Source organism: Ascidiella aspersa, chromosome 1 (assembly GCF_963924565.1).
Source record: "Ascidiella aspersa chromosome 1, kaAscAspe10.2, whole genome shotgun sequence".
NCBI classification, from domain to species: Eukaryota; Metazoa; Chordata; class Ascidiacea; order Phlebobranchia; family Ascidiidae; genus Ascidiella; species Ascidiella aspersa.
In genome coordinates, this window is record NC_139447.1 from 28171062 (window position 1) to 28181644 (window position 10583).

General features: G+C 37.5%; 1 non-coding gene across 1 annotated transcript; it reads right to left on the bottom strand.

The window, feature by feature from the left end:
• Positions 1 to 4708: 4708 nt before the first annotated feature.
• On the bottom strand, positions 4709 to 4783 carry Trnaa-ggc (transfer RNA alanine (anticodon GGC)). Its single transcript has one exon. It is a non-coding gene; the product is annotated as a tRNA-Ala (tRNA).
• Positions 4784 to 10583: the final 5800 nt, after the last annotated feature.

Below are 10583 nucleotides of genomic sequence, written 5' to 3' on the forward strand. Positions count from 1 at the left end.
ACCTATTGTATATCAGCGTTGGAAAACTATTATTATTCGTCTCACTTGTAACTTTGGAGGGTCCCGCTATTAACTTCGGTTCGCACGCGTACACCGCCATTTGTTCGTACAGGATGTTCTTGGACGAAATCAGTCTGGCGCCTGGCACCACAACACTTATCTTGAGGCACGTGACAACTAAAGAAAAGAGTAAAAATGTAATGAGAGTTTTTTTTCACCGGTGAAGCAATTTTGCATGACGCTACGTTTGGTTGGATGGAGCCGCACTACAAAAATGATTAACTTATTACAAACACATAAGTACCTTTATAGATGTAGAATGCACACAAAAGTAATATTTTAAGTAAAATGTTGTTGTCTATACCAATTCATAAGAGTTACACACAATTTGTTTTAGCTCCAGCTGTAATTCAAAATTGTTTAAGGGTTTCCAGGCCATGTTGGCATAACGACCGAAATGGCTACAAGTGACCTTCGATATATCTCATTTTATTTCAAATCCAACACTAGTGATTTCGACATTTCGTTACGTGTAAAACGAACAGAAAAACAAGGTATTACAACGTTAGGCTTCGAACAAAAATAAGTTAGCAAGGTGTAAAACTTTTAATCAGTTCATCTGTACAAATAAATAGTAAAAAAGATATAATTTATCAAAATGTAAAATTAATAAACAAAACACATTTTTTATGGTCGGCATTATGTGTTTTGTTGGAGTGCAAGATACTGTTTTGGAAACACATACTAAGCGTACAACGTTACGTATACTATTATTGGGACATAAGTTTATCAAAAACACTCACCTCGGCATGAAGCGGGTTCTGGGTTCCACTCGCTGTCCACGCAAACGGTGTCGTGGGTGCGCACGTCGCGGCTCACCCAGTAACCCCGGTGGCACTGGGTCACTGCAGTACTGGCGCTCTCCAGGCCGTGCACAGTGGCCGAGAAGTCGTGTTGGACCGTTTCCGAGTGGAAGAGGTCCTCCGGGATGTTGGGACACGTCTCGTCTGTCAAAAAAAACTCTTTTTTGTTTAGGTTTTAGAGGAGCGGTTCCCAAACTTTTCGAAAAATTTTGCCTTGTGGACCCGTTGCAAATATTTCGCTATTCAGCGGCTCTATTAAATCGAAGAGGCAGTTGATCCACATTTCTTGTATAGTACACTAGCGCAGTCACGATTCTTTTTAATGTAACGACTTCCTAACTAATGCGAACGATTCGCTGATAGCAGGTAGTACAGCATAGTAGATGCTTCATGTCACAAGAGACATCATAAAACATACTATGTGGTCGAATAATAAAGCATAACTAGAAATAATAATGATGACAGATTATTGTTTAAAAGATAGACTAATGTTAAAAAACTTTCGCTAAAGTCTAATGTTTAAAAACTTGAAGACTAACTCTCCTTGCGGACCCTTCGAAACTGCTGTACGGACCCCAGTTGGTCTGCGGACCCCAGTTCAGGAGCTGCTGTTTTAGAGGTTTTTAAACTGTGCGTCGCGATGTACTGGTGCGATGTTTCTGCTATATCCAAGGGCGTCGGATAATGATTAGGTTTCGTGTGTCTTAACTCAATCGCGGTAATAAAATGCTTGCAGATATTTACTATATTCTATAACATGAGCAGCAGATTTCTTTGCTACTATAATAAAGCGGCAGCAAACAATTATGATTTACAGAAACAAACAAATAAATAAATTGTCGTTGGTGTTCTACTAGTAACAATTAGGAAAATGCTAAGAGCTTGTTGCGTCGCAAGTCCGACAAACTTTTTCAAAGGTTTAAGAAACACAGGTTTATGTCTTAGTTCAAATTTTTAACAGTGTGTCCGGAAAATTGAATTGTGCGCTCGGGCCACATGAGCAATTTGGTAATTGTTTTTTTTTTTGTTTTTTCATTACAGTAAAAAACAACCTTCGTTACCGGCAAAATAATACAAAGTTTCACAGACCTAAACGATGTTATAGCGCATCGAAATATTGAGGTTGTGAATCGAGGCTGTGGCGAGCTGAGTATAATAACTTAAAACTTTTAGGAACAAATAAACACCTCCCTGGAAAATTTCATATTTCATGATAATTTTTGTATTAATTGCTATATTTTGCATTTCGTTTTAGTTGTTCTTAACTTTACAGAAGTAGCCGCTCCAGTAACCCTATTTGTGTTAAACGCTTACGGCATTCTGGAATCCCACACTCCTCCTTGATAGATTTGGCAACACTCAAATAGCACCAAGGACCTCCGGGCGATCTAAAACACACAGCATTAAGAGGTTAATTAGGAGTTGCCACAACATTACAAGATATTGTTAATACCAAAATGACACATTCGTTAGAAAAAACATAGTGCACGTAGGAAATAACTTTTTTTAGAAAAAATGGTATAAAAGGATATCAAATTTAATTCAAATAGATTTGCTAACACAAAAAACAGAGCCTAAATAGGTATAGAACTACTTTGTTCGACATTCAAAAATAGGTATAGGATCACTGTGTTCGACCTTTAAAGAAGGCTGTTAGTTGTGAAACAAAAAAACGCCGTAATTACTTGGTAGGATTGCGGCAATAGTTGTGGTCGGCGACGCCCTTCATGATGTGGTCGGACCACTTGACGCACACGCCGGTCGAAGTGAGGTTCCACGAACCGATGTATTCCTCGCCGAGGCCACGGTAGCACTCCGGCTCTGCGCAATTTAAGACAGGATAAGGTAAACAGTAAGATTTGAATAGAAATTTTCACCTTGACCTCATCCATCTTTTAAAATCATGTTGCATGCAGAAATGAAACTCAATTCGTTATTTGAGTGTTTTGTAAAAAATACACGACACCGATTAACCAAACAGTTATCTTTTAGTGAAACATAAGAATTGTATTTTATTATTGTTTATATACAGATCTAAACCTGTTTCGACCTTGCCAGCTGTTGACAGAAAGTCTTTTAATAAAGTTGTTTTAGATCTTTTTGAGGGGTTCTTTTAGATGATTTATCTCAAGCGTTTGAAATTTAATGAGGTAAAAAGGCTTATCAAAGGACAACTAGCCAAAATACACACAAAAACAATAGATTTATTCGAAGAAAGTTTCGGCAAACCTTTTAAGTTTTGGGTTGTTTAGGATTTTGTAGTAAAATATGTCTTACATTTAGAAAGAAGACAGAGATTTAGATTATAAGCCAGTGTAAAAAAAATAAGTTCTAGCTGGATAAGTTCCGGTTGTAGCCTAAAACTTGCCCATCATGGGTAACCCTCTTAAAAAAAAACAGCATTTTTCTATTCTAAAAAAAGATAAATAATAACTCAGTTGCTACAAAAGACGGGGTTCTGGCGCGCGGTTTTTAGGTTTCACGAAATATCTCGGAAGCAGCTTTTCCGGGAAGTTTTTAAAACAAAATTTAAAGTAAAAACTTCACTTTTAAGTAACTAAGTTAGGTACAATAAACGAAATTGAACTGCCCCACCAACCTGCCTGACATAAGTAATTCAGTTCCTCGTTTCCCGAAACCGCAAGCCACTTCCCGTCTTGGTCGGCCGCAACCTTCACGGTCGGACATGTTGCAAGGTCACATTCCTCTTTCACGAATTGACGCTGTGCGTAAACTATCATTAAGATTCTGTTTTTGGAGTAATATTCATCAGCAAAAATGAAATTGTGGAAACGGCACTAATCTACGCGGTATTTATTTGAGCTCTTTCCTAAATAGTTTTACAAAATGTTTATTGAAATACGATGGGCGGCTCGCCTATCTTTGATGAGTTGTTCTTAACCTTAACTTGTACACCGGTAAAATACAAAAATCCTTGTATTTATAACTTGTGCACCGGTACAAAAACAAAATCCTTCGTGTGGGGCATCCATATTCCTTTGAATTTTTTTTAAGTTTTATGGATTATATTTTTACAGTAAAAAAAAATAAATCTTTGTGTAAACTTCGCCTGTGCGGTTGAAAGACAGATAAACACTATAGACTTAGTTTTGCCCAACAAATGCTACAAAAACTCCACTCAGCTATGCAAACGAGTGCTGTAATCAAGCATCAGCGTAACAAAACAAAACATTGCAAGCTGGCATAAGTTGATCTGAGCATAAATTACGAACGCGTTAGTCAAGTCAGGAGCTACTAGGTCCTTAAGGTTGCACAGAAACCCGGAGACAAGTCTAGAGCTACAAGATCCTACATATCTTTCTACAGAGTGTTTTTTGTTAACCAGGGCAAAGTCAATCGGCCACCAATAGGCCAAAATATTTAAATGCGCGACTGACACAATAATGACGTTTTTTTTCTATCCAAACAGTGATAAAACGATATACTTGGAATTGAAAACATTTTAGCGTGGAATAGGCCATCCTCTCTCGTGGTTATTTTTGTTGGAATAAATTAGCGACTAATACTAGATTAGTGCCTAGTTTTAATAATCGCATCAGCATAATAAAAATGTTCATTATAGCGATTAATACCCAGATACACGTTTGTAAAAACAAACAAGCACCCTTTCATGGATTCTTACTTTCTTGTTCTTTATCCAGCACCAGGGGAACTTTGATTCATCGCCCGGATTTCGACAAAGATTGTCCACAAGTTCAGGATGAACTTTTTTGTCCCGATCAGTCCAAGGTTCGCAGCTGTTAAAATGAGTACACTGAAAGCCATTGCAGATTCACTGAATCTGTCGATCAATGATGCAAGCAGGGCAGACTAGAAAAACAACTAGCCTACAGTGAGGTTCGAACTCACGACCTCCGGTCAAGCCGGGACCGTCGCTCTACCAACTGAGCTATGTAGGCTCAGAGAGGAGCGCCAATGCTTGCTCAATCTGTTAGTACATGCAACTTCATATTGAAGGGGATCCAAAGTACAGATTGAGCAAGCATTGGCGTATGGTTGTTTCTCGACTCGCTCCTCTCTGAGCCTGCATAGCTCAGTTTGGTCGAGCGACGGTAGATAGATCTCAGTTGTTAACACTCATATGTGTGTACCTATTTTTCATTGAATAACTGTTAAGATGAGAGAATAATATTTAGAGACCATTTAGTTCAGTGGTTCTCAACCGGTGTGCCGCGTCGCCCTGGTGTGCTATTTGGAATGCTCAAAGGTCCTGATAGGTAGCTGAGAATTTTTAAGAATCTGATTTTTGCTCAATTGGTAAGCTTCTGGATACAACTATTTGTGTACGATTAGAGATCATTATATCAATGCAATGTGTAAACGTACTTCACAAAGTATTCAATTTATAAAATTTGACGTCCTATAAACTAACACTTTTCCGGAGACTGTAACATGCGAAGATCCTCTGTAAAAGTAGGTGGACTTCTTGCTTTTGGCCACACACTCCTTCGCACCTTCCAGTGATGTTTCATCTCCGTACCTGAACAATAACATTGTAAACAACACAAAAGGCGAAATGACAAGTCTTAAGTTTCCTGATATGAGCTTTTAAACCAATAAAGGCCTCTAACGTTTTCCAATCGGTGCGCCATGGAAGATTGTCAGAGCCAGGCCAAGAAAAAAATGATCGAGATATAGTTTTTTATCATTTTTTATTTTCTATTTCGGCTTACCTTATTTAGCACGTAGTATTTCAAAGATGGTGCAGTAAGGCTTGCGTACTAAAAACTTTCAAGAAATTTAAGAGAAACACCGGAATAGCCAAAAAACACAATAAATTTTAAATCAGTATTGTTAACGTCTGTTATCATTATATCTTGCAATTTTGTTGTTTCTGATCGTTGTGTTGCATTTCAATTTTTTATCTCTTTTTTATTCGTTAAGAGGAAACCTGTTGAGCACCATCCACGTTCGTGTGGTGTCGTCTCTCAGCTGTGGGATACTGTTGAGCGTGTTCATGGTCAGGACGAAATTCTGATTCATCACCAAGTGCAAACTGTGACGTAAAACAAAATCATTTTACGCCGGCAGAGCGGATAAGAAGCGTTAAATTCTTTTTTCATATATACATTTTTTTTTTTTTCAACAATTAAAAATGGATCTTTAGATAACTGGGAAATTTCGTTTCAAGATGCGCCGAACAAAGAGGGCTCTATATTAATGTGTGAAAATGGCATACTATTAATTTAAAACACGCATTTAAATCATTTTAATTTAATCTGCGAACCATAGCAAATACCTAAAAAACATTAGTGGAAAAACAAGCAAATTTGGTACATCGAAATCAATGGTTCATTTGGGGTCAACCACATTAATTTATCGCTGTTGAGCAACGAAAGAACAAAATTATTAAATCTAAGTCTTAATTTTGCAGAAATAAACGCAATTTTCCTTGCACCGCTAAACACAAAAGGAACTTTGCAAAATATATTTTTTTAGTGTTTCCTACCCATAATACGTGACGTCGTACTCCTTGTTTAAAAAGTGCTCGTTCCTCGGAAAGAAGGCCCAGTGTTGTTTGACGTTTTGCATGTCGCAGTCCCGAGCTGACACGAGAGCGCCGCCGAACGCTGTCAGTTAAAAAAGTAGTAATCCTGCTGTTATTAATTATGTCCGATACCATCGGATCGAGACCGATATAAGGTAAGAGAATCGGAACTCCGATAATAGTAACGGCGCCGAGCCGATATTCAATTTTATTCCACTTTATGTATCGATGCTTTGCAATCCAGAGAAGCGTTTTATACCTGAAAACCTAATTTTAAAATATCGCTCATTAACGTAATTAACATGGTTTTATTTTTGTTCGTTTAAATCAAATAACAAAAAAATTAATTTTAATTCGGTGTGTTCAGAAAAACTGAAATTCATCTTGGGCAAAGTCGCAACCCACTGCTTTCGAATTATGGCCATGAAGTATTAAGCTACGACTGGATCAACCAACCCAACACAATACGAATAAATAAGTGGAAATGGCTTTTCCTACATGAGCCAGCCGAAAGACACGTCCTTGTCGGAAAATGCATGAGCATGGAAGAAACCTCTGTAAACCTCCAAACCTCATCCTTACTGCTCCCAAACGCTTGGCACAACTCCCCGTGCAAACTTCCTTGAGCATCAACCTTTGCAACAAATATTGCGGTAAAATAAATATATGTTTTCAATACTAAGCTTTTAAAACAAACAAACTATACTGCCAAACTAAGTTAGAATTGCTACAAATAGAAGGTCAGCCTATAGCAGAGGCGTGCAACATACGGCCCGCGGACCACAGCACGGCCCGCGCTGCCTTTTTACGTGGCCCGCACAGACTCAGCCCATTCATTTTTAATACTTTTCTAAGTTATTTTTGTAACGGAATCGTTGGTATTTTTCAATTTGTATTACGTCACTCTGACGGAACCTCCATTATTGCGTCATAGTGTGCATTGTAGTAAAACTGCCTTGTTCTGCTGGCAATGATTCAGTGACATCATCTTACTTCATGGGTGCAGTGTTTTGAATATATTAATATTCATGTTTTTTTAAATAAAAACTGTAAATGTTGTTCGATTGTCTGGCCCGCAGCACCATCATAACGAAACATCATAGCCCGTTGCGATAAACAGTTGCACGCCCCTGGCCTATAGTATAGTACCAAGAGCTAGTGGAAGGGGGTCTATTTTTCGCAATTGCAGGCGTTTTCGTGCGCGATTTTTTCGATTTATGAAATACAGTTAAAAAAAATGGTTAATTTATGCACATTTTTACATGCGCTCAGTCACGCAAGCCTGTGGTATCTAATGTCTTACAATATTTTAAAACATAAGCGTGACATAAATTGTTCTGAACATTTACCGCTAACGCAACAAAAACATATCTACTTTATAGTGAACCCAGTTAGCACGTTTTATGTAATTGTCGGAAACACTTACATGCAGACACTTTTTAAGGTGTTTGTTGCGAATTGAAAACATGCTACCAACAGCGTTGGTGGGATCAGGGTCTTTCTCGCCACAAATCTTCCGGTATTTAGCTTTCCATATCGACCACCTGGTGGTGTTAACTGTCTTGGCGCTCAACTTAAAAAAAAAAATGCATATTAAAACACGCCGAATTTAATTTACCTCGGGATTGGTTAGTACCAGGATATAGGTGAAAGAAATAATAATAAGGCAGTAGTAATTTGGCATATTTGATCATATCAGGTCGGTCAAACGGAGTGAAGCCAAATTAAAAAAAATGTTGTTATATAAGTTTTGTTAGATGCTTAATGTGAACTGGATCAACCAACTTAATGAACAAATGAGTATATAATAACCTTGGGGTAGAAAACACCAGTTAAGTTGCACAGAAATACTGTTTCCAGGTAAAAATAACTGTTTGGTGCTGGCCTTTTTGACGATTTAGCTAACATAAAAATGATAACATTTTTTTTCACCAAGATTTGTTCACCTTATTATTGGATTTAGATCAAATAGCTTTATTATCGTATAAAATATCGACCTTCTAATTGATATTTTAGCATTTTTCTTGGGGTTAAAACGGGGGTAGTGAAAATTCTCTGAGCGATACATTGCTATACAGGTGTTAAAGAAGCACTGAACATAAAATAATGAAAAATAGCTGGAATTAAAACTCACGATAATGTCTTCTCCGGAAGCAGTCATGTACAAATCATCATCCGTGGACAGAGTAACGAAATGTAGGTCCTGGCATTTCATCATATATGCAGGTTCCGTGTCACATACTGTCATCACAAATTTCGACCCTTCTACGGTGCTATCTGCTTTTAGGCAAAGACCTATAATATGCCAAAAACAACAATATGTCATAGCTTTGGACACATGATGCCTCCAGTAGGTCTAACAGAAATCAGTCGGCCTAATCAGGATTTTCGTGCAAGTCGACGCTTGAAAACAACTAGCCTGCGGTGAGATTCGAACTAACGACCTTCGACCATACCGGCACCGCTAGTTGTTTTTCTAGCCTGGCCTTGCTTGCACGAAAATCCTGATTAGGCCGACCGATTTCGTTAAGCCTTTTTATAGGTATCATTCATATGTACTATATTACCATATGATGTGTGTAGTTATCGTTGTTCAGTACAACTAGCATTACTCAGCACCGGTTTAGTTTTAATATGATGTGTAAGTTGATTAAGTGGTCCCCGTTGTGAGTTGTGACTTATACTAATATTTCCTACAGAGCAACAGAACAATAATTTTACATACGCTACTTAAATAAGTAAACATCATAATATCGCCAGTTTTATAACGGATAGTGTGTGTTGAGTCTCATGCTTGTCTTTATCCCTATTCGTAACACAAAAGGTATTTTTTAAATTACGAAGAGTTTTGCAGCACACTTAATAATTCTGTCAAGTTCAGTGCTGGTGTGTCACGGCACACAGTTTGACAATCACCTACTTAAGGTACAAAAACAATCCTCGTTAATGATAAAATGTAACAATCACCGGATTGAGGATGGTAAAATACGTTGACACTTCCAAGATATTTCCTCCATTTCATGCTTGGTGATATTTCGCAAGGTTTAAGCTTGGGAGCCACAGCGAGATAGGGCGCCGGGGCTGTGTCGTCATATTGCCACTCGGTAATGTTTGTTCCCAGACACAGTTTCAGCTTCTCGTCGTAGATATAAATGGAATCATCTGCATATGAGAGAAAGCAATAATAAATAACCGATTATTAAGAAACGTTGCTCAATTGTAAATGAAAACTTAGAAAAAAACGTTTCTGCGAAAATTTCAAATGTTTTATTAGAACTACAAGACGAAAAATAAAATCTATCCGACTATTTTAGCAGGGTTGAGTTTTTTGCACTCGCCAATGCGATAATATTGGGGTATTGCCTACCCGAAGAACTTCTTCTATTTCTTCCCCAGTCAACCTTATGTCCTCTTGCCCGTGTAATAATCCAGGTACTTAGATCCAAAGTGGTGATCACCACAGCTGTATTGTCCACTGACATATCGAGATGTAAATCCTGAAAAATACGATGATTCACTATGGCCACAAGTACAAAGATATTTTTCTCATACATTAGTTTTGTAAACACGAAAATATAGTGACCACAAATAGTAGATCGCTCTTAAAATGTCTAACCATTTCCAAGTGATTGTAGTCAAGGTAAATCAAGTTTCCCGCCGTAAACCAACGCTGTGTAACGCGTTCTGATTTACACTCGACCAAATAAACTGGAGAATCTGGCGCTCTATCTGTAGCTTCCATACAAAGCTGCAGAGAATAAAAAATAATGTGAATATGATTTTTAATATCGCATTCAGTTTGTTGGGATGAAATTCATAAACAGCAACAACAACAACCACACCTCAATTTACACACCTAGAAAACTACATTACTTATACATATTAATTATCAATTTAAGTTAGCTAACACAAAAGGCAATAAATATAATATTGGTGTATATTGTGTGCTATTATCATTGGCAGTATGTTTACAGAAATAACAAATTTTATACAAACAGTTATCTCTAAATGTGTCAGCTAAAGCTTTTGATGAAAACCGATTTATCAGTTTTAAGTTTTAAAATGCCATTCTTAGAGTAATGTAAATGCTTCAAGGCATATTGCTTAACGCATTAAAAAATGACAAGCTTATCTAGATCAGTAAAAATACTCAACACGTTATTACCAATGGATTTGGTGAGAGAATCTTGGTTCGTGAAGAGTCCCAAACA